The sequence below is a fragment of the Lissotriton helveticus genome, chromosome 9 (genome assembly GCF_964261635.1).
Source record: "Lissotriton helveticus chromosome 9, aLisHel1.1, whole genome shotgun sequence".
Taxonomy (NCBI): Eukaryota; Metazoa; Chordata; class Amphibia; order Caudata; family Salamandridae; genus Lissotriton; species Lissotriton helveticus.
The window spans coordinates 577,232,576-577,257,219 of NC_136070.1; the positions used below are offsets into that span (position 1 = coordinate 577,232,576).

The window sequence follows — 24,644 nt, forward strand, 5'->3', positions numbered from 1 at the left end:
GTTAGGTTTTCAGGGGGCATCTCTAAGATGCCCTCTGGTGCATTTTACATTAAATCCCACACTGACATCAGTGCGGGTTTAATGTGCTGAGAAGTTTGGTACCAAACTTGTCAGTCTTCAGTGTAGCCATTATGGTGCTGTGGAGTTCGTAATGACAACCTCCCAGCACCATATACTCTTAATGGCATCAATGCACTTACAGTGCCCAGGAATGGCCCTGGGTACTGTAGGAGCACAGGGCTCATGCACCTGTACCCACACCTCTGGCATAGGGCACCCAGCTAGAAGGTTGACTGAAGTATGCTAGGGCAGTGGGTTCTGTGGGCATGGCACACAGGGATGTGTGCCATGTCGACTCTTTGTTTAGTCCTATACTTAGACACTCAGCCTGCAAAGGCAGTGTGTGGGTGTTAGGATGCGGGGCCCCTGAGGGTGGCACAATAAGTGCGGCAGTCCTCAGGGGTCTTCTCTGGTCACCATGCCCTGGGTACCTAGGGCACCATTTACTAGGGGCTGACAGGTGGCCAGAGATGCCAATTGGGTTTTAGTTTCAACACAGTTTTAGGGAAGGGACACAGACCCTGGGTACCTGGTTGGCAGGAACCCGGGCACACTCAGTCAAAGCACATCAGCAGTTCAGAAAAAAATGGGGGCATACCAATGCAAGAAAGATGGCACTTTCTCACAATGCATGATTAGGGCACTTGGAGAAAATCCATTTCCAGAGAGAGAGAGAGCTTTTGCAGATCCTGATGTGATTCATCTCTACTAATCTTGTAGGTATGGGGTTCCCCATTCAGGCCTAAGAGACCTTCTATTATTATATAAAACTGGTTCCTAGAAAGGAAAGGTGGTACACGAGGCACTATGGGACCTGTTTCCACTATCATTATAATATAATCTCTCCCTTTGTGTTTTATGGAATTGTAACAATGCTGATCGTATTATTTTTAATCATATGCCTGCTCATGTTAGCAAAAATACTGCATCATAGAACACGTCGTTAAAATAAACATTTTAAACTTTTCCGTGTCTCTATTTACTCATGTTGTCGACTGGTATGAGAATAACATACGAAAGAGTGTTCTTGATTCCCACCATTCCTGAGAGTAACCTAAGTCGCATGTTCTGGGTTGTCTTATCATTGGTACCTTTGCTATAGGACGAAGAGCTAATGAGACACTGATGCTAATCAGTTAGGGGTTCTAGGTACTGAGGTGAGTTTTTTGGTCCACCATAATTCACTGAGGTCCTGGGTCTCTGTGCACAGTTCTGTGTATGAGCAGAATCCCCGCAACGTGGCGCACCTAACGATGTGGTCTTATATTTGAGACTGTCGAGTAGTGCTTATAACAGTCCACGACACCCTCACTATTGTTTCCGGTTGACGGTGGTGATGGTTTAACCTACCTATATTTACATAGGTTTATTCAAGCTTGATATTTTAAAAAGGTTCTTACTTTGAATTACTACCCATTTGTGCTACAATTCATTTGCATTGTATTTTCTCTTCTGTGTCCTCATGGCTAATGTTGAGATCCCACCATATAGTAGGGTGGCTGTCCGCAATCATTTGCAGGCATATGGCGTCACCTTGGAAGGCATGGCACTTGTTTTTGTGGTGAGCGCTGAAGCGGCGTACCCGTTTGAGCTTTTCTACTCATGGGTTACCTTTCCTGCAGTTAATGCGGGTTCTGGCACGTTTCACATGTATACTCCCGCAGCCATGCCTCTAGACTATACTCCATATAGGACACTAGAAATTCCTATTACTGCCTGGCAGCATCGAGTTTGGTTTGATGGTGCCCTTCCCAAATTGGTAACGGCGGTTCGGTTGGGCCCTTTGTCTATTCCCGGGGCCACGTGGCCGGTTTTGGCCAGTTACACACTGCATCCACGTTATCTGCAAGTCACTATAGCTGAGTTACGTGTGCTCTACGCCTCCTTGGTTGGAGTGCACCGGGCTTTAGTGCAACATGTTTCATACAACGTCCAGGTGGGGGCACCTGGTGCTGCGGCGCAACCAGTTGGACCGGCCGGGATGAAAATGAATCCCTTCATGGTGAATTCGGTTATGGGCAAGCGCCACCAAGATAAGGATGATATGCCTTTTTGGCTTGCTGAGAAATTTGACCAACTGGAAGCGATATTTCCCAACACGACTCGTGTTGAAAAACACAGGATTCTAACTATTAGTTTGCAGAAAGATTTAATACCAGAGGTACCGTATTATGAGACCTGGGGTATGATATTTGCGGCAGTCTATGCTAAGTGCTTTGGCACTCCGTCCATGGCTGTCCTGCCCTCCGTGATCAAGCGTGTACAAGATGAACAGGATGTGGAGACGGCTGTTGAATTGGAAATGAGACTCGTTGGGGTGTTTGAGATAGTTTCCGATCTCGTCCTTGCTAATGTTAAGGGAGATGCAGTGAACTTCCAGGTGTCTAACGTTTACGCGATGTCCCCGATGCTTATAAACCCCGGCAGTTACCGAAAAATATTGCGGAGGCTTATAAGACCATTGGCCGCAATAGTTTGGGTGTTAATACCTGTTATTTTTTAATAGCTTGGTCTTGAGTTTCTTCGAGTGTGTCTCATTTATTGAGTCTTTGTACGACAAATGCTTTTCACTATCCTCTGATGAACCTAAACTGCCTGCCCACACTACCTCAATAGAGCATTTGAGATTATTAAAGTAAGCCCTGTAAGCCCCTAAGGGTCGTCTGGACTTTCTATATAGTGTAGCTCGTTTTGGTACACTACATAAAAAAAAAACAGCTTCACACACCCATGAAACCTAAAAGGTCTCTACATTATTACTCAATTTAATAACTAAAAGCAGAAGGAAAGCCAAACTGCATGTAAGTCAGTTTAAAAAAATGCATAATTAATATCTGCATGTAAAAAAGTCAACTTTGCCTGTAAAAAATTAAAAAAGCAGAATTACATTTTTTTGCCTTTGTGAAACTGCTTGTGTGTTTAAATGTTCTGAGAAGCAGACGAAACAATGTTGTTTCCATCTACCGCAGATGTTTCCATAGGCACCCTATTCATAAGTTCTAAAGAATGAACATGGTTGTTTCCAACTCAATCTGCAGCCACTAAAGGTGTGACAGCTAGTAGTTCTTCCGCAGAAGATGAGCCAGGATCCGAAAATCAAAGCAGAGGCTTCCAGCTCATAGTTTGTATTCTGCAACAATGGCAATCGCACAAGACAACTTTGCAGGTGAATTTTTAACAGACCCATCCCCAGTTCCACATCCGTAGATTGGACAATTGGCATACCAAGACATGTATCCAAAGCCCTCTCAAAAGTGCACTGTAGACAGCAGAACGCAGCCTATACGTAATGTAGCCGTATAGGTTGAAAGGCCAAAGACTAGTTGTTGTTTAGTTCCTGAAGCAAGGGTGCGCCAAAATACTGCATCAAGCGTTGACAACACACTAGCACATGTGGCAATACTATTCCCATTTGGCCATGTGAAGGAACATCCATTGCGGAGGAGCAAAAATAGAGGTAAGATCCTGACCATCAGAAACCAGACAAGTGGTATGCCTCCAAAAATGCTAGAGACCACGCTGTGTATGAAGGATGGAATCGCTCTGAAGACTGTCTAGAAAGTGCTAACAAATCCCAACCAACTGCTTTTAAAAACATGTACTGCTCCTGCAGTGTTTGATGCATAAAATGCCTATGCACAAGTTCTCTGAAGTATTGTGGGAGGTTAGTGCATAGTAGTGCAGGATTTCAGAAGAATACCTTGCAATTCGAAGATCAAACGTCTCCCCTGAGGTGTTAAAGAAACTTCCTTCTAAAACAATAAGGCTTTCAGTCTGCTCAGACTTAAAATTAATGTTCAAGATAGAAATGAAATTGAAGGCCAAATAGTCACTTCTCTAAGTGTATGGGCAGGTGGAAAAAGCACATTTGTACAACCGGTCACTACCCTGGAAACTGTCACCACATACATAGGTCCCTCCTAGTTTCATCCCACAGCAACCTTGGTCATTCAACATCCAATAAGTTCCATTCCAAAGTAATCTAAATGGTGGACGAATTACAGCAGCTTGGGAACCCTTCAGATAACAGGCTAAGTTCGCCTTGGACACATTACAAGCTGTTTTTTCTTCCCATCACAGCATTTTGTTGAGAGAATCGTGTGCTTTTTGCAATGTCTTCAGGGTTCAAGCCCTGTGGATCTTGTGACAGACAGATTTTGATCACATATCCTCATACCATCTGTTTGTGGTGCCTTGGAGAACTCCGGATAGTTGGGTTCCTGTCAGCGTCTTCGGCTGAAGGCGCTGAGAGAGCTTTGTATGAAACTTCTGATGTAGCGATTATCTGAGGCACTGTGGTGCCATCTCCTTGTGTTTACTTTGTTCACCTTAAGTTGGCATGTTATGCCCAGACATGGGTCCCTTGCTCACTTTGCCAATGGATTCAAGCTAGCCTGGCTGTTTGAGGGGTGTTACTCCGAAACCGGTCCCAGGATGCTTGTTTCCGGTCCAGGGAAGACCTAACCTGGCAGTTCGGGCTGGACTGTTCCCATAAGGAAAAGGGTCAAGACTGATTTGCATATGGCTGGGCGAAGTGGGGTGGCAAAGTGAGCTAAAGAATGATGATGGATCCAACCCAGATCTGGGATCAGTAGTGAATGTCGGAAAAGTTTCAACACTCCTTGTGTTTGCTTTCTTTAATTGTATAGTCTTAAGACCAAGCGATATGAATGATGTGATTTCATTACTGGAAACAAAGGATTGTTCACTGGTTAGGTGAAGGTTTCAATTACACCTTGCTATTAACGTTGTGCTGGACTCTCTGTATAACCTGTTGTTTAGCCTTATGTTTGATTTGTTATTGTGGCTACACTTGTGGGCTAGACCATATGGGTGTAATATAGTAAGGGGATTCTTCATCCCAGCCCATAGGATTGCGGTATAACGCCGGCGCTTGTGCAAGGGCCCACTTCTTGTTGTATGTATGTATGTTTAATTGATTCTGGAACGAGGTCGGAAAGAGATGGTAATATTACACCTTCCCCTCGTGGGACTTGTCGAACAAACTCAGGTGCCCAATTCTTTCCAGTCAAGAGAATGTCCTAACCAAATGATAAGTTCTCCTAAAAGAGAAGGTTAACAGTACGAGGTATATCATTTTCCATTTGGAGTTGTAATTTATACAACTGACTTGGAACACTTAATCTCTGGTCCAGTGTTTCCAACTGGACGTAGTCACTAGTTGCTACTACCACAAGACATTCTTGAAGATTCTGGCAAACTATCTTGACTTCTGCCGAGATGTCCAGCCGAGTCAGAGCACACACTCCGTTCAGAAGCAGAGTCCTCAATATGTGTGGCAGGTTTAGCTTTTATTCCAGCCACTTTCTTCTTTTTAAGTTGAGGCTTTTGCTGTGGAAGTTTTTCTTCCTTTTTTATCATTAAGTCAGAAGTGCGTTGGTAGGAGAAGGATGTGTATCAGTATACTGATACTTATCAGGTCTTTTAATTGTATCACAATTGCACAAATTATAGCACTTTTCATGGGACTCTTGTGGAGGAGATCCACCCCGTGGCTTTTCAGAATTACCCTAAAGTTGTGGTTTATTTGGTCTGGCTCCCAAATTATCTCAGCCTATCGATGTATAGATGGCAGCAATAATTGTTGGTAGTTCTCATTCCTGATCCACTGATGGAACTTGTGTGAGACATTGGGGTACTGCTAATTCTGCTGCTACCCCACCGTGGCATAATTGCCAATAAGTGTCATCCCCAAATCCATGGCCACACATATAGATTTTGAATCTGGTTTAGCACTTCAGGAAAAACAGCAGTGGGTGGTGTACCATGGTTTATGGAACAGAACGCAGCAAATACTGTGCCCCAGGTGGCGCAGTCGTCTACCGGGGGGACCATTCCTAATAGTAGGCACATTGTTAGAATTCTATGTTTATTTTGAGGTTCCATAAGGGTAAATACTGCTTAAAGCTGATTTGTTTTTTGTGCAATTCAGAATGGAATTTCCACCCGTCTGGTGGGAACTTTCCCATTATTCAAATAATAGTTACTGGACTGATTGCCAGCATTGCTAAATGCTGCTGTGCAGCTAGCGCATTCCCCTCTGGGTTTATTGTCATTATTTGCATAATTTATTGTCATACATCTGTATAAACCAACTATATTTGTGTATAGTGTTCGCAGCTTTGGTGGTGAAAGGTTTTCTAGGTCTGTGTAAGATGTGTAACCGGCTAAGACTGGCCATGTTGCCCCTTCATTGCTGAGGAGACTCAATCTAACGTTAGCCACTGTGTGTGGGAGGATACCTCAAAACCAATTTGGGTGTTCCTGATATGTTAATGGTATTTCTAGCTCTTCATAAGCTGTGTAGTTGTTAGGAACTGCAGCTAAGGTATAGTTGTGAAAGTGTCTTGATTTGAGCGTTTGCTACTGGAAATGTTACCCATGAATAGAATACCTCTCTTCTGTAGGCTTTGTGTGCCTCTACCACATAGGTAACTTCCCCAGCTGTAAGGTCGAGCCTATGTTGTTTTAGCATATGTTTTACATGTCTGCAGTTCACTGGTATGTTAACAAGTGCTGCATTAGCCATTTTAATGTATGCATTTCAGAGAAGATAAATATAATGGGGTGATCCTTTGGAAGGTTCAAACTTGAACAACCTACAGGCAAAAATAGGGATTCCCTATTTAGCTGAGGAGGATGCATCGCTAATACCACAGACATCTTAGGTTTATTGGTGATTAGGGGCTACGGTCACACTTAGGAAAATTACTTACGAGCCCCATTAGATAAGTACCCAAACTAGAACGTTGGTGGCACCATGTCATACGGTTCCTACTTTTTCAGTAAGACTGCTTATAGCCAACATGAGCTTCAAAACTATGTGGGACTGAGTCCAATCAGAAAATATTGACTTCATTCCTGGCTAGTTCACATTGTGCCACCCGGACCCCTAATCTGAGATGGCAACGGATGGTGTCTGCTAACGCAGAACATGACAACCCCAATTTCCCCAAGGAAAGAATTGAAACAGATGCTACCCTTTCCTGAGAACCCCAAGCATGCCCAAAGGGAGACATAATAAGTTGGCAAATTGGCTTTTCAAACATTTATTGAAGCAATTCTACTCTTGTGTAAAATACGTGCACTGCAATGATTAATAGAATGGAGCAAAACAATGTTAACAATATTACAAGAATGGGGAACAGAATGAATAATTCATCCCTCATGCCTTTGCATTAGCATATATGCATACATGTTTACAGGGCTAAAAAAATCCATTTTTTTTTACTGGACATGCAGGTCTAGTGACTTAAAAAATCTACTCGACCTAATTATAATGCTCTTCACCAATAAACTGGTTTCAAATTATGTGATCCTGGGCAAGTATTTTAATTCACCGAGAAGCCATTTTCTTCTTTATCACATATGAGGGTCCCTTCACATACGCACGTTCAGCACGTCTGCTGTACAGAAAACACTTTTGTTTGATTTATTAGACTACACATTAGCTCCATATTGAATGCAAATCTAGCCACATAAGATACACTTGATTGCAGACTTGACTCTTAATTCATTAAATGCATTGTCATCCGGGCTTGGCCAGGAATGTCTCTCAAATTATGTTTACAAACTATCATTTTTAATAAATACATAACAAAAGCATAAAGTAGCAGCCCACTGTTATTTGCAATCAGCAGATTTTACATTGAAATGGCCACATAATTTGTCACTGACATGTGGTTGTAAAACTATATAAGTGTACAATATTTTGAAATAAAGTTTCTGCAAATAATTGTCCTTTGCACATCACCTAGTAAAGTGTTCTGATTTGTTTTCCTTCAATTTAATTCTTTGTTTGCATCACACTTCTGAATTACAAAAAAAGTTCTTTCATAATTTCAGATCTATTTGTACTATTCATTTGTAAGCTGTTCAAATGTTGTTTTAGAGTAAGAAATCGACATTTTACTGCATTTTGATTCACAATCATTGTCAAATAGCTCACTTGACAAAAAGAAATAACTTTAAAAAGAGAAAGAAAAGTAAACACCTTTTTCCAGGAACACATGAGCAACAATTAATAAAGAATGTATGACGTTACAACGCCATCCATTACCCTGCAGTAGGTTACAACGCGGAAGTTACATCGTCCGCGTTGTTACCACGCATGGCTTTACATCGCAAGTCGTTTCTATGACTTGCGCTAGATGACGCGCAGGACTTAGGAATAGTATAAATTACTATTCCTACTCCAGTTAGCGCAACAGCAGGGAATGTGTTGGATTTAAAATACAACACATTCCCTAGTGTTGCGCACCATCTAGCGCAAGTCTTAGAAACGACTTGCTATGTAATGGCAAGCGTGGTAACAATGTGGACGATGTAACGTCTGCGTTGTATCCTACCCGCGTTTCCCATTAGTAAAAAGACAAACTGACATCTGACCTCTGTCCTTTAGCAGTTGGCAAATGTGTTCAGAGAAAGAAAAGTAAACACCTTTTTCCAGGAACACATGAGCAACAATTAATAAAGAATGTATGACGTTAAAACGCCATCCATTACCCTGCAGTAGGTTACAACGCGGAAGTTACATCGTCCGCGTTGTTACCACGCATGGCTTTACATCGCAAGTCGTTTCTATGACTTGCGCTAGACGGCGCGCAGGACTTAGGAATAGTATAAATTACTATTCCTACTCCAGTTAGCGCAACAGCAGGGAATGTGTTGGATTTAAAATCCAACGCATTCCCGGGTGTTGCGCACCATCTAGCGCAAGTCTTAGAAACAACTTGCTATGTAATGCCAAGCGTGGTAACAATGCGGACGATGTAACGTCTGCGTTGTATCCTACCCGCGTGGTATTACCAGCTTTGTAAATGCTGTTTCCCATTAGTAAAAAGACAAACTGACATCTGACCTCTGTCCTTTAGCAGTTGGCAAATGTGTTCATTCACTTTCTGAACAAAAAGAACACCTGTTTCTTCCTGCTTAAGTTTGCTCGCCAGCAGGGTGGAGTAAGTGCTAGAAATAGCTCGACCTGCTAAAGTTTCACTCGCAATTGCCAGGGGGCGAGTGGATTTTTCGGGGCCCGCATGTAATTGCACTCCTACCTAACTCTGCTTATCCTATAAAGTATAGGGTGTGCAGGTCTTCCAGAATACCTCTAGAGTGGTTTAACTCTCCAGTTACCTGTGGAAGTGCATCATCTGGCAGCCAGCCTTGGTGTAGAACAGGCCGCTGTCTTCTTCAGGATAGTGTTGGAGTTCAGCTGGGCTAGAATTCAGGCTTGGGTCGACCTTTGACAATCCATTGAGATGCTTATCTGCTTAACCAAAGACTGCCACAGTTTATACAATTAACTCGACCTATTCATTCTGTGCCTGAGTTTCTGGTCCTGTTGTCAGTGTTTATTCTATCCATCAAGGGCTGTTGCCAAACAGACAACAGCAAACAACTGCATTCTGGTCAGTGTACTAAGTCCTTGTACAGAATGTTCTAAGATCTGGTCATGTACGTACAAAAAAGTTTAACTAAGCAAAAGCATTGTGAGTACTTTACCTCGTGAGGCTGCGCATTCAAATGTGTGTTAAGTCATCGTCTAAAAAGGTGTCGACTGTAAACGTGCGCATGTGAAATGGAGGTGTGTGTACCAGGGGCCTATGTAACCACACAACAGGTCTTCCCCTCACTGGTCTACACAGGTGAGCATAAAGATTTGCATCTGATCAAGCACTTCTCGCTGCTAACAAATCCCTCCCATTGAAACAAAAGAATCACCTCGGAACCAGTTCATCGTTATCGATGGTCTCATCCCTTCTCTAAAACAAGTGCTAGTCATTGAAACTAATGTCCTAAACTGGGCTTGGGAGTACTTTAAGCCACACTGTGAAGAGTCTGTAGCCAAATGGAAGGCGACCAAGGACCTTCTATTATTTATTTATGTTCAGAGCTTTTTATTAGGGTTTTTACACAATTAAGCTCAATATATGCAGTGTTAAATAGAAACCAAAGAGATGCTAAAGAGTGGCAGAATCAGAAAGGTGTACTTTGTTCTCACATGCGGCCCCTGAAAGTCATGTCTCAGATAGTGGAGCATTCCCAATAACAGTTAAAAAATATTTTCCTAAACTGCCTCAATTCCCCCCTCCCCCTTATTTATTTAGTTCAACATAGCAAAAGAATAGTTCGGATGAAAAGTCAAAAGAAGTACAGTATTCGAAGGGTGAACAGGTATGTAGGGATGTATTTGTGAGGGGTAAATACTGATGTACGTTTGCATGGAGTTAATAAGGGCATCTTGCCTTCTGCTAGATCTACAGCTCCTGGGTGTGGGTCCAGATCTGTATGTGTGTTATATTACTATTATATCTGATGAGGGGTCAGTGCCTTCAGTTTGGTTTCCACAGGGTTTAGTCTATGAGTGAGATTGCTCTTAGCCCATTATTTGCAAAGTGGAAAAACTACAGCTTGACGTGTAATCAATAAGGGTTTGCTAACATATTGTACATTTCTTTTCGGTGATCAAGAGCTTATGAGAGATTTGTTCCACTGCTGAGAACCAATGTCAATGAACCCACATTGAGGAGGCCAGGGCCTCTTTCTTCCTTCAGTAAAGTGCTGTGAGCTATTCAGCAGCTCCAGGCATGTGGCACCCCAGTTTCTTGTCTGCCTGTGTCATACTGTTAAACGTGTGCTAGTCTCAGTCCTAGATTTATAATTCCTGGGTCTACAGGGAGATGATACCCTAGGGTCCCTTTATTGTGTCCCAGTATCTCTTTCCAGAATGTTTTAAAGACTGTGCATTACAACCATGTATGCATAAAGTCATCAGTGGGCTGTGTCAACACCAGCATAGATAGCCTTTGAAGGGTATATTATTTTCATTCAGGAGTAAAGAACAATTGATATATGACCTTGTAGGGGGTTTACCTCTGGGGGATGATCCTATGCAATTTTGGGATGACCTGCTATAGGCGCATTGTTTTCCTGATAAGGGCCTCCAAGTCTGCTTCCCTGTGTGTTTGGTATGGGTATTGAAGGAGTGGTTGTGAGTCTTGTAAAGTACTATAAGTCTTTTAAATGGGTCATTTTGTGTCTTCAAATTAGCAAATGAGTTTCCCAAAATTGAGTATAGGATCGTGTAGCTACAATGGCGTCCAGTAGGTGGACTGACCGTCTCAGTTGATAACCTTGTAATCAAACGTTTTCAAGTTTTTTGCGGTTGTTTTTATATTTTTTGCTTTGCGCAAATATTTTGATCTAACCTTTTTCTGACCAGATCCCTGAGTGTTCTACAGCCCCCCTCACCTATCCCAGGAAAGATGCATGTGGGTCTGCAGTGGTAAAGTCAGGATTCTTTGCCATGGGTATTTTCGGGGATGGTAATGTGGTAAGACCTCTTCTCGTTGCAACCTTGTCCCATATTTCAACATTCAGTTCTTTTTCTCTTGTAATGCCTGTGCTCTGCCTGTAGTGATTACTGTCTCTAACAGATGCCGGCAAGAGGTGGCTGAACAGAAACTGTGAATATCACAGGATTTTATTTATACTACTGCTATGTGTTTTCTTGAGCTTTCAATGCAGTTGAACTCTATGGACTTGTAGCCAAAAAACGGCAAGAGCCTCTTCAATCACTCCCACACTGAGGAAATATATACCACAAAATGGCAAATGATGTAATACCATCAAAGCGATACAAACCTGAACTAAATCCTACATGCTCTCCCTCCGAAGCCTACCCATATATATTGGAAAGGCTTTCTGTACTTGAATGACCAAACAACTTTTTTCACAGCAAACCTCCACTGCCTTTAGGTTTAAAGTATTTTATTAGAGTTTCTGCAACAAGAAAAAACAATAATACACACAAGGAATACAGACATCAGGAAAGTATACTGCAAAGACTCTCCCCAAGAACCCCATCAGTATCCGGAGAGGACTAGCCAAGCGATTGTAGAGCCCCAAGAAGAGCGTGAGCGCCATGATGTACTTGTTCCAAAACCAGAACACCCCCCCCAACTCCCACCCCTCCCCACCCCAACTCCCCCCCACCTCCCCGTGCCTGAGCGAATGTCCAGCAACACCCTCACTTTCAAAAAGGAACCCCGCGCCCTCCCCTCCTCCCCCCCCCACCCATTAGGAAATCGGGGTGGTCAGCCGCAGCAGTCGGAGATAACGAGGACAGGTGATCTCTTTGAACTCTGATTGCAATAGGACACCAAAAGGCTGCCACAGGTCATCAAATCTGTCTACCTCCCCCGCCACCGTGAGGGACATCTTCTCCATCCCTAGAACATGCCACAACCTGTGTAACCAGCCCGTGGTTGTGGGAAGCGTGGTGGTACGCCAATATATAAGGATGTTCTGGATCGCCGACCCCAGAGCGATCGCTATTTGTCTGCCCCTCCTAGAGCGCAGTGGGTACATCAGGCCATTGGGTAACCCTAGCAAAACATAGGCAGGAAGGCGCGGCAATTCTATGTCAAAGCACTGATCTATATCATCCAGGACCTCCCGCCAATACGGACCCAGCAACGGACAATCCCATAAAATGTGCGAGAGTGTTCCCGTCTGCCCACATTCGCGCCAGCAGGTGTCCTGTATGTGATGGTTCATGTCGTGCAGCCTCTGAGGCGTATAGTACCAGTACGTAGATACCTTCGTAAAAGTCTCCGTGAGCCCAGTGTGGTAGGCCGAGTGCCGAGCTCGATACGAAATGTCGTCCCATTCCTTGTGACTCAGCGTCCTCCCCAGCTCCCGCTCCCAGCGCGCCCTCCCGGGGCTATAAAAGTGATGGGGGGGGGGCTGTAGTAGCCGGTAAAGATCCGAGATGAGCTTGGCGTCGGAGGAGCGCGTCGCAAGCCACAGCTCGTATGGGGTAAGTTTCCGATCAGCCAGATCTTGCACCTGCGGCTGTAACGCCCAGTGGCGAACCTGCAAGTATCGCATACGCTCCGTCTCGGGCAAGTGGTATTCCCTGCACAAGTCAGCGAACGACACAGCACCCTCCGGGCCATAAATATGAACCAATGCACAGCACCTGGCTGCTTGCCAGAGCGAAAACGCTCCAGGTTCTGTTCCGGGCCGGAAGTCAGGATTCCCCGCCAAGGGAGTAAGCGGCGACGGGAAGGTGGTAAGTTCATGTCGAGTGCACACGGCATCCCAAACACGGAGCGTGGCCTGCGTGACAAAGGACGCATACAGATTGGGGGGCCTGTGACTCCTGCGAAGGAAAGGTATCTCCTGCAGAGTCCTGCCCGCCACCGCCTGATCCTGAAACAGCCAGTGTCTGTCCGACTCCCATTTACTCCATTCAACCAAGTAGCGCAACTGCGCCGCCTGGAAGTACTTGTGTAAGTCCGGGATGCCGAGGCCCCCGGACTCGGGTGCCAGTGTGGAGAGGGCTCTACGGAGTCTAGGTTTACGACCTTGCCAAACAAATCGAGCGATAGCAGCCTGAGTCTGTCGTATCCATCCCTTCGGAGGCTGTAAAGGCAAAGCACGGAACAGATACAGCACCTGCGGCAGGAGAGTCATTTTCACTGCAGCAATGCGTCCCAACAGTGATAGCGTACCTTTGCTCCACCGGAGCAACTCTTCTTTCAGTTTGGTCCCTAAGGCCGCATAGTTAGCCGTAACCATGGCAGGCAGGGATGGTGCCAGCAGTACCCCCAGGTATGGGATCAGATCTCTAGACCATTGCAAGGGGAAGCGGTTCTGCAGCTCCAATCTGGTAGCCGAGGCGAGCGAGATGTCAAGGGCCGCCGATTTCCTCATGTTCATTTTGAACCCCGCCACAGCCGCAAAAGCGTCCAACTCTGCGAGGCAGGCAGGGAGCGCCTCCTTCGGGTTGTCGAGCATAAAGATCACGTCATCCGCATAGAGGCTGATAGTGTGGATGTAGCCGCCCATCTTGACACCCGTCACTTCTGGGTTACTTCTGATCCTCTGGGCAAAAGGCTCCATGTACAGAGCGAAGAGCAGTGGGGACAGGGGGCACCCCTGCCTAGTACCCCGTTCAATCGCGAATTGGCCCGAATTGCAACCATTGACCCTCACCGTCGCAGTGGGAAACTTGTAACAGTTAAGTATTAGGGTGCGAAACTTCACGCCCAACCCCAGCTTGCAGAGAACCTTCTCGAGGTAGGGCCAATGCACCCGATCGAACGCTTTTTCCGCGTCCACCGAAAGCAGCATATGCTCCCCGGGGATCCGAGAGGTCTTCTCCAGAACGTGGACCACCCGTTTGGTGTTGTCCACTGTCTGCCGGCCCGGGACAAACCCGGCCTGATCCGGATCCACCAACCCCGGCAGATGAGGCGCCAAACGTGCGGCCAGGATCCCGGTGTAAAGCTTAAGGTCTACATTGAGCAGCGAGATCGGCCTATAGGATGCACATTCGGTGCGGGGCTTTCCCGGCTTGGGAATAACCGACACCGTCGCCCTCAGTAGATCCGGGGGGATGGCCCCAGACTCCGCAAAGGAGTTAAAGAGTCGTGTCAGCAGCGGGGCCAGCTCCGGGCAGAATGTTTTGTAGAAGAGTGGAGTATAACCGTCGGGCCCCGGGGCCTTCCCATGCTTGAGTCGGGAGATAGCCCCAATCACTTCCTCCGGGCGGATATCCCGGTCCAGGTACTCAGCCTGTTCCGGTGTGAGTACCGGGAGGTCGACCGGTGTGAGGTAATCAGCCTCTGCCGAGGCCGATGGGGGCTCGCCAGCGTAGAGGTCCGCATAATATCGGCGGAAGCCTTTCGCTATCTGGTCGTCCTCCGTGACCAACCCACCTCCGGGGACGGACAGGCCCTCGACCTTCTGGCGTTGGTGTCGTACCCGCAGTTTATTCGCTAGCAACCGGCCGCAACGGTCACCGCCAGTATAGTATGCGTGCTTCAGGCGCAGCGCCGCATATTCCGCCCTGTCCATATCCAGCGCGGAGAGAAGCTTCCGCGCCGCCTTGAGCTGCCTCCAGACTCTGGGGGCCCCTGTCCTCTGGTGTACCTGTTCTAGCTCCCGAACCGTACCAGTAAGTTCGTCCCTCTTCCGCTGTCTATCCCTGTTCTCCGCCGAGGAGATGGAAATGAACTCTCCCCGCAGCACCGCCTTCAGGGCTGACCACTGCGTCGCCCGGGTGGTATCGTCGTTCTCGTTGTGCTCCCGGAACCCAGCAATCGCGGCCCGGATCCGCGACAGTACCTCCCGTCGGTGTAACAGAGTGTCCCGGAGGCGCCAGACCCCGCGTCTCGGGGATATCGGCGGCAACTGGAAGCATCCCGACACCGGAGCATGGTCCGACAACGTGAGGACCCCTATGTCAGATGCTGTCGCAAGTGCGGCCAACGGCCCCGTCACCAGGAGGTAGTCCAGTCTGGCGTAAGTCCTATGTGCGTGGGAGTAATAGGAATAGGCCCTCGAGGCGGGATGTAATTGTCTCCAAAGATCGTGCATGTCCAGGTCTCCTAAGTGTGAGGCACTAAGCTGTGAAATTTCCCCAGTCTGTGGATGGCGCTGCGCGGATCTGTCTAAAGATGAGTTGAAGACCATATTCAGGTCACCACCAATGAGTATATGCCTATCTGGGGTAGTCGCAATATCGGCTAAAGCAGACTGCAAAAACAAGTCCTGGCGATCATTAGTGCTATACACTGAACCCACCGTGAAAGGGAAACCCCCTAACCTAAATCTGTACGCCAGGAGCCTCCCCTTCTGCTCCGCCACCTTGTGCAGTACCTCCCCTCTGAACTTCCCAGACACCAAGATAGCAACCCCCGCCGTTTTAGTAGTCCCAGAGGAAAAAAGCTGAACCGGGAACTTCGGGGACCGCAACCTGGGACAGTCTCGGGCCAGGAGATGCGTTTCTTGTAAAAGGCAGATATCCGCCTGGGTGCTCTCAAGAAGGGATAGTATCGCCCTGCGCTTGACCGGGTTATTCAAACCCTTCACATTAAGGGTAACGATCTTCAGGGCCATGAGTAAACAAAGGAGAAAGAGCTGCAATGGGGCCCGGAGACACGGGAAACACCCCGCCAGGTGGGGAGGCGGAGCGGGGCAGGCGCAGGAGCGAGCCACGGTGAAATAACCAAAGGGGAGGCGACATGTGAACCTGAAGTAGCAGGGGCCCAGGGGGAATACAACAGAAGGTCAGCACTACATCTCCCCCCCTCTCCCAGCGCAGGAAGAACACAGCAACAACAGCACCCTGAAACCAGAGAGCCCGCCCAGCACACCATCAGAATCCCCTCCCGAACAGATACCTCCCCACTCAAGAAAGGCAGCATGAGGGCACAAAAAGCACAGCATAAGGCAAATGAGGCACATCCCGAACCCCGAACCCTCCCCACCCCAACACCCCAAACAACCCTCAAACTCCCCAACTCCCCATCTCTCCATCTCTCCTCCACACCCCTACACAGATCCCCTCCCACTCTCCCCAACATCAACCTTAATGGTGTGAAAAACCCCATTGTCCCAGTCCAGCCCCTAACGGGCAAGTCTGTGGTAAAGTGTCCGAGTGGACGTCCAGCCACCATCCATGCCCCCCCAGAGCCCCCCACCCCCCCCGGAACCCTCAAACCTGCAGTGCCAGTAAAGCCAAGATGATCTCCCCCAAGATGATGCTCAAGCCGTCATGGCCACGTCACTGGACGACGTGGAGCCGGATACTTCCCGTATGGCGCTGTCCATTTCCGCTCTGACCGTAGGAGAGTCCGGTCGAGAAGGCTGAGGCGTGGTCCGGCGCCGTCGGACTGTCTGCCAGCCCCCTCTAGAATTGCGGCGGCGTGGCGTCGGGACATCCTCATCAGTAGCGGTGATTCCTAGCACCCCACACGTGTCCTGAAGGGATCTCAGTTGGTGCAGTGTCCCGTTCCAGCGAAAAATAAGCCTGAAGGGGTGGCCCCAGGAGTATTGCGTGTCATGCTCTCTTAGAAAGTCCGTGGCAATTTTGAAGGACTTGCGTTTCTGCAACGTAATCGCGGACAGATCATGAAACAACGCAATCTGGTGACCCCTGAAGCTCAACGGTTGTTTCTGACGGGCTTCACGGAGGATACGCTCCTTCAGAGGGAAATCCGGGAGAAAGGCCAATATATCTGGGGGTGGTGCTGAGGCCCTACGCGGGAGGCCCACTCTATGCGCCCTGTCAATCCTCACCGGAAAGTCAGCCGCTTCGCCCAGGACATCCCGGAACAGGTCTCGTAGGTAGGCCGTGACGTCCTCCCCCTCCTCTTTGGACGGAACGCCCCTGACCCTGATGTTGTTGCGCCTGGACCGATTCTCAAGATCCTCGGCGTGGGCCTGGAGGTCAATCTGCTGGTCCCTAAGCCGCAGCACTTCCTGTTGTAGGTTCGTGATCTCCTCGTCCCTGGATTGATTAGCGTCCTCCATGGTGGCGACCCGCTCACCAAGCGAATCAACTTCTCTTCTCACTTCTCGGACCTCGCCCGCCACCTCCTGCTTCAGGGTCTGAAAGTCCTCCCTGAGTGTGCTAAACAGCGACTCCAGAAAAGACCTGGTGACCGGGGGCTCACCCCCCTCTGCCCCACGAGATCCGGACGAGGGGCTCGGCGTCGGCTGGGATCTGTCCTGTCTCGGGGCTCCCCTGCCCAACATCTCGGGTAAGGTACGCTCACCTTTCTTGCCTCCCCTGTTACCTGACATCGCAGAGGCGGCGGTGCGTCGCAGGGAGAGAAGATGGGCGGAATGGGAGGGGGCCCGCGAACCACGTGGGCTCCCGCAGCTAGTCGGTCCAGTGCAGACCCGGGGCTCCCAGGCAGCGCCCCAAGGCTCCCCAACAGACTGGATGAGAGATGAGCACGACCAGCACTCCACTGCAACACTCTCCTAGTGCGTCCCTGCCTCCCAGGAGCGGGTCACCACCCTGTCTCCAGGCTCCCGGCCGTGTCGCTACTCCACCGCAGCTGTCCAGGTGGGCACCGCCGCCCTGTGAGACCCTGCGCCGGGCAAGCCACACTCCGGCCAGCACCCTCTGGCCAACCAAGCTCCTGCAGGGCCCCAGGTACAGCACGCGGGCCCAGCAAGCCCACTGGGGAACGAGGGTCGGCAGCACAAGCCCGAGGGGCACAGGCCCGGCGGTGGGCAGGGCCACCGAAGTTCGCTGGCGCCCTCCGCCCGGGCCCCGCGTGTGGGCCCCCCACGTGCAGCCACCAGATCAGTCCTACCGGTCACGGGCAGGCAAAGGCGTCCCACCGGGGTCCAAGCCGGGCCACTCCAGAGCCGGGGCCCGCAAAGGAAGTCCGCCGGCGTCTCCGGCCTGCTAGGCCTCCAGGCTCCGCAAATCCCCGGGTCCGCGTAGCGCTCCTCCCCGACTCCTCTCACAACCAGGGGCGGATGGCGCCGCACCGCCAAGGGCCAAGGCCGCCGGCTCTTCTCGCCAGGGAGCACCGGCGCCACCGGGTGGGGACACGACCGCGCCCCCGCTGGTCAGTGGGCTCGGGAACGCCCCACCGCACCGGGGCGCCGCGGGTCAGCCGCTCTTCCTCCGCCCGGCCTCGTTCAGGCCGCAATGTCCGCCCGCCTCAGGGGCCTGCACTATGTGGCGTCGTTCTCCGCGTCTGCGCCTCCGGGGGCTCCAAAACCGCGCACACCGGGCTCACGGCCGCTTCTGCTCCCCTCTCCGCTAGATCTGGGGGAGATCAGCGGTGCAGGTCGGGTCAAGGGCTCCGGGGACTCAGGAGCTCACGGAAGGAGCGACCGGTCAGCCCGCCATCTTGGCCACGCCCTCCCTCCACTGCCTTTAAAGCCAAGAGTAGCCACTTCAGGGTGTAAACCTAGTCCTTCTCGACAGAAGCCCAGTATGCCTAATAAAATCAGATTGTCTTATTTTCACTTGGTGCCATCTATGGAGGTTAATTCTTTTCTGATCGGTAGAAGAATTTCCATCCAGTTTAGACTCAAATTGCCAGCGACTTGTGCCCACTCAATTATATGGTTTGGCAAATCCCTCAACTCTTATGCAGGACCTTTAACTCATTTGGCGTCTCCAGAACTTCTGTGAAATTACCTATCCTTTTAGATCTGCTCAAATGTCAGGATGTATAGTGTAGCTATTTGAAATGTTCCTTTGTATAGCAGATCTTATGGGCAAAAAGGGAAATGTATCTCTAAACAGTAAGGGAACTATTCTCAATGGTTATCAGTCTTTCTCAATTTAGTATCTCCAAGCATGAGGTGGACTCACTAGCTTCCTGTGATGAAATGGTTATCTTTTTTCCCAAAATAAAATCAAGGATATGTTCTGTTATGTTATGTTTCATACAGGTGCCTAATATAGGCTGAGGTAGCAACCTGACCTTTAACCTATATTTCCCCTGCCATTACACCACATACCGGTTCTTGGTACTGACCTTTTACCTAGTTACGGTAATGCCTAAATGACATGGGGTTTTCTCTGAAAACTAGCCTCATTCATTGTGCATGAGGATTCCTGGAATCACAGCAGGACACCATCTCCTGCATAATAACTGTGTACAAGGGCCATTGCTTCCGTCATCCTAGTCCGACATGACACAGCAAGGTACAGCCCCTGGGGGTATCACATTGGGTATATAAACACCATATCTTTGCTGAGGCAAGATAGGAGAAAAGGACTTTCAAACTGACACACTAATGTGACACGCTGAGGTTCCTGCATGCAGACACTCCAGCTCGCAGTGGTCGGACATCCCTAGCGGGGTGTCTATCTCGAGACCAAGACGGGGTCCCACAGTCTCTCACTTCAGGTAACAGGGTTACCTTTATCCAAGAGGTATTCTTGGCTTTACACCCACATACATGCTAGTTACACTTAGGTACATCTAGGTAGGGTCGCATCGTAGGAGTACGCATATACTACTGTCTTGTATTTTATATACATGCCTGTATACATTGTTTTAGTACAATGGTAAAAATCTACCATCCTTTTACTCTGTTAGTGCTTCTAATCATTAATATCGGTTTCTGTCTAATGGTTGTTTCAGCACACTTATTTTACACTAGAATGACGCTGGTTCAATAAATGCTTATTGAAAAACTTCCTCACCGTTTATTCTGTGTATCTCTCTGAGACAAAGTGAGCACGAGTGACTGAGCGAAAAGTATCGCATTCTTTCCACGATCCGGAGGGATCAGGTTTGTAATGTTCAATAGTTGCCAAGAACTATTCTCCCCTTGGTAAGAGGGGTTTCTAGTGGCACTGTGAGCTAGATGGTATACAGGCTAACATGCCTGGCGGAGGGTTGTCTAGAATCCGTCTGGACACCAATACTACAGTATATGTTGTCTAAACGTGCAGATTCTATATAGGTTAATTGGAACTACACTACAACAACCTTGTCCCATATTTCAACATTCAGTTATTTTTCTCTGGTAATGCCTGTGCTCTGTCTGTAGCAATCACGGTCTCTAACAGATGTCTTGCTTATAGCAAGAAAAATAATTCTTCAGACTGAACAGTGCCAAGATTGCACCTGTGGCATGAGTTATACAAATACTTCACTTAGAAGCGCAGCAGGAGTATGAGTTCATGCTAAGAGGTGGCTGAGCAGAAACTGTGTATATTCCAGGATTTTGTTAATACTACTGCTAGGCGTTTCTCTTGAGCTTTCAATGCAGTCGAAGTCTCTGGACTTGAAGCAGAAGGACTAGGAAAAGGTCGTGAATCAACCAAACAAAAGCAAGAGCCTCTTCGATCACTCCACCACTGAGGTAATATGGTACCACAAAATGGATACACACATAGGCAAATCATGTAGTACCATCAAAGCGATACAAACCTGAACTAACTCCTCCCTCCCAAGCCTACCCATATATAATTAGGGCTCCCGGTTTTATGGTATTTATTTTTTGGCCATTTCCGTCTGTATTTATCCATATTTATTTTTTGGGTATTTTTTCTGTATTTATCCACCTTTATTTTTGCCACACGCAAAAGACGCAGCTACAGCTAGTATTTTTCCGCATTTATTTAAATTGACAATGCACACCTGCGCCCGGTTGTTATTGGTCAACACAATACATTCATCTGTTCGATTTCACTCAAAAGACAGGGGAGACGCAGAGTGATTGTCAGATTATGAGAACTCGCTGATTAAGGCACATTTTGAGGAACTTGGAGATAAAAGGCCTTATGTACTAACCCTATGCACGTGCCCACAGAAGCACCCACAATATCTCATAGGGGAACCTCAACTGGAACTGAAATACTTTGCAAGCAGGCAGCCTAAGTAACATAACGCCTATTTGTGAAGTGGGCCAACCCAGATTTGTACCTGTAACCACGAGAACAACAACATGCCCCTACAGTGTACACATTAGTCCACTCCTCGGTCACTCCCAGTTATTCAACAGAGGTGTCCTGTCGTGCAAACTGATGCACCCCAGCTGGGCAGGCCTTCAGTGTGCATGAAGGAGAGATAATGTCTATTGGCAAGCAATGGGTACTCTTTGAAAATCCTCCCACGATGCATCTCACAGCAGTGCACCCTCTCCCAGTCCTTATCTGGAGTGAGCGTTCCCTGCTGAAAAGGGCAGGGATGTCAAAGTCAAGTCACAAGTTGTTCCCCTCCCAAGTCCAACTCAACCTTTCATCCTTCCAAGGTAAGTAAATTCAGTTTCATTAAGTTGGTTGGCAGTAATTTACATGTATTAGTACAGCAGAAACGTGATGTTTAGGAAAGACATAGAGTGTGCCTAAATAGACACAGTCAAAAGATAACCTAAAGTGTATTTCATACTCTTACCATAGGAACTGCTCGAGATAGGCCAGGAAAGAAAATTAGCTTCAGGGCCGTGCAAAACCACGTGACTGGGAGAAACGGGTCTTGATGGCTCTGGCATGGGTCTAACAAAACCACTGTTACACTCACTATCTCAATTGATAGGCTGCGAGTCTGTGTTGTTTCATTTTCTCGATGGCTTTGTGAGTATACTATCGCCGTTGGGCTGGTAAAGAATTAAAATATTGATAATGAAATACACAACGCTAGAAATTGTCACCGAAGAGAGGCTTTAGGCTCAGGCCCCAGGCGCCAATATTCTGATCGGCGCATTGTGCTGTCTGTGTGGATTAAGGTCATGCTAACAGCGGCACTTCCGTCGTCTTGCTCCAGCCTTGTCAGTGTCGCTAAGAGCTTGTTTCGGTCTCATTTGGCAGTAAGTGGTTTTAATCCTACACTATCATACTGTGGACAATGTTTTTAACACTGCATTAACCCCTTGCCCTCCCTCACCGTCTCACCCCTGCTGACACACATTAACAAAATCATCCTCAGCATAAGGAAGCTAATGATCTAAGCGATTGGTGCTCTGGGTGCACTAAGGGAGGTCTGGCGATGTTTCTATTCAGGGTGCAGTCCCTGCTCAGCCAAGGAGTGACCTGTGACCTGCTGCATCTTATGTTTTAGTATCGGCACCAAATTTCCATCTGCACAGGGTGCTATCTTAAAGGCCGCTCTGAGCCCCCAAGCAGAAGCCCCCATCCCGCCCCCACCTCCCCAGTGTGTTAACCCTCGGGCTAACTAGGCTGCAATCAATCATGGAATGGCGCGACATCGCACCCTTTCCCTCCATTCCGAAACCGCTTTTACTTAAATTCGTATGTTAAATCAAAAATCGAAGCACTGCACTGTGAAGACGAGAATAACCCCCCGCCTCCCCCCACCCACATGACGTCGGAGGATACGATCCCCTGCTGCTGCCTTTAAATGAATTTCTGCATGCAAAGGAAACTGCATGCATCGGCAGCGCGACATTTACTAGTGTTTTGCCGTTTCTATTTATATAATATAATGTAAGGCTTTCTGTACTTGAATGCCCACACAACTTTTTTCACAATAAACCTTCTCTGCCTTTAAAGCCAAGAGTAGCCACTTCAGGGTGTAAACCTAGTCCTTCTCAACAGAAGCCCAGTATGCCTAATGACATCACAGATTGTCTGTAGTTTCTCTTGGTGCCATCTATGGAGGTTCATTCTTTTCTGGTCGAATTCTGGAAGAATGTCCATCCATTTTAGACTCAAATTGCCAGTGACTTGTGCCCACTCAATTACATGGGTTGGCAAATCCCTCCACTCCTATGCAGGACCTTTGACTCATTTAGCGTTTTAGATCTGCTCAAATGTCAGGATTTATAGTGTAGCAATTGGAAATGTTCCTTTGTGTAGAAGATTCTATGGGCCGCAAGAGAAATGTATGTCTAAACAGTAAGGGAACTATTCTCTTTGATTATCAGTCTTTCTCAATCTAGTAGCTCCAAGCATGAGGTGGCCTCACTAGCTTCCTGTGATGATCTGGTTTATCTTTGTTTCCAAAATAAAATCAAGGATATCTACCAGGGTCTTCAGTGTACAAATAGCATGCACAATGACACTCCAACTGATGAAAGCCTGAGGTAGTGTTTTTGCAGAAATGTTTGGAGTTGACTTCACTAGAAGTTTCTAAACTTATTGTTCAGAGAAAGTCTCGTTCTGAGTGATCCCTGTATCCCCTCACCCCATTCTCCAGCTCATTCCCAAATACTTTGCTTGGCCCCTTACTGACGTATGCAATGCCGTAATTGGAAAAGGTGTTTTTCCCACAAAATGGGAGGAAGCTACTCTAATTCTGCTCTTGAAAAAAGCAACAGCTAACCCAGAGGACTTAAAATATGGATAGGCCTATTTCTCTGTTACAACTGCTAGCAAGGTCTTTTGAGAAAGCTATAAACCAAGATTTACTGGCGGTGGAAGAAGCGTATAACTAACTTGGCTGTTGACGGTCATGTTTCAGGAGTGGACCCACTTCTGAGACAGCCCTAGTAACAGTAATGGAGGACATCAGGGGCATTGTTGACTGAGGAGTATCAATTGTTCTCATTCTGCGGCACTTCTTGGCATTTTGATTCAGTATCCCACCTCCTACTACTAGAACACCTTAAACATCCAGGGATCAGAATTAAGATGTTATAACTTTGTTTGCTTTTAGCTAATTGAACCCAAGCATTAGCGTGCAATTGATTTTGGACAATATCATTATCTGAGCCCTACACGTTTCAATCTGTATATGTCCCCTCTTGCCAACCTGATTTGATCATTCAGGTGGATGTACTTCTCATATGCAGATGATATGCCAATAATTGTTTCAATATTGGATGCTATAACATCTGTAGCACATAATTTTCATAGCTGCATGCAGAAAGTGAGTGAATGGATGAAATCAAACTGCGTGAAATTGAACTCCGAAAAAGCAAAGGTATTGTTTTTTGGCAATCAATCCCTGTGTTGATCCCGGGTCTTGCTGTCTGTTAAGTTTACTTAAGATATACAGTAAATTTGGCCAGGAATCCTAGTGTGATTATGGCTAACAAGCTTACTTTCTCGAAGAACATTTACCAGATCAATTCCTCATGGTTTGTATTCTGGAAATTCTTAAAGATACTCCCCATGATTCTGGTCCTTTCTAGGGGAAAAATTGTTACATCGTTGATCTCTTCATGCCTGGAAAACTGCAACGACTTCAGGTTACTCAAACCGCGGCTGCCCATGTTATTTCAGACTGGCCAAAATATAAGTCTGTATCTAAGGAAGCTGGTGAAGTTCCATTGATTGCCGGATGGACCATGTTTAATGCTTTGTGACTGGCTCATAAAAC

The 24,644-nt window shown here is 47.5% G+C and overlaps 1 protein-coding gene across 1 annotated transcript in view; it reads left to right on the plus strand.

The window, feature by feature from the left end:
* LOC144781602 (nuclear RNA export factor 1-like) overlaps positions 1–24,644 on the plus strand; it is a 954,052-nt gene that overhangs the window by 84,265 nt on the left and 845,143 nt on the right. The gene's annotated exons all lie outside the window — the stretch shown is intronic.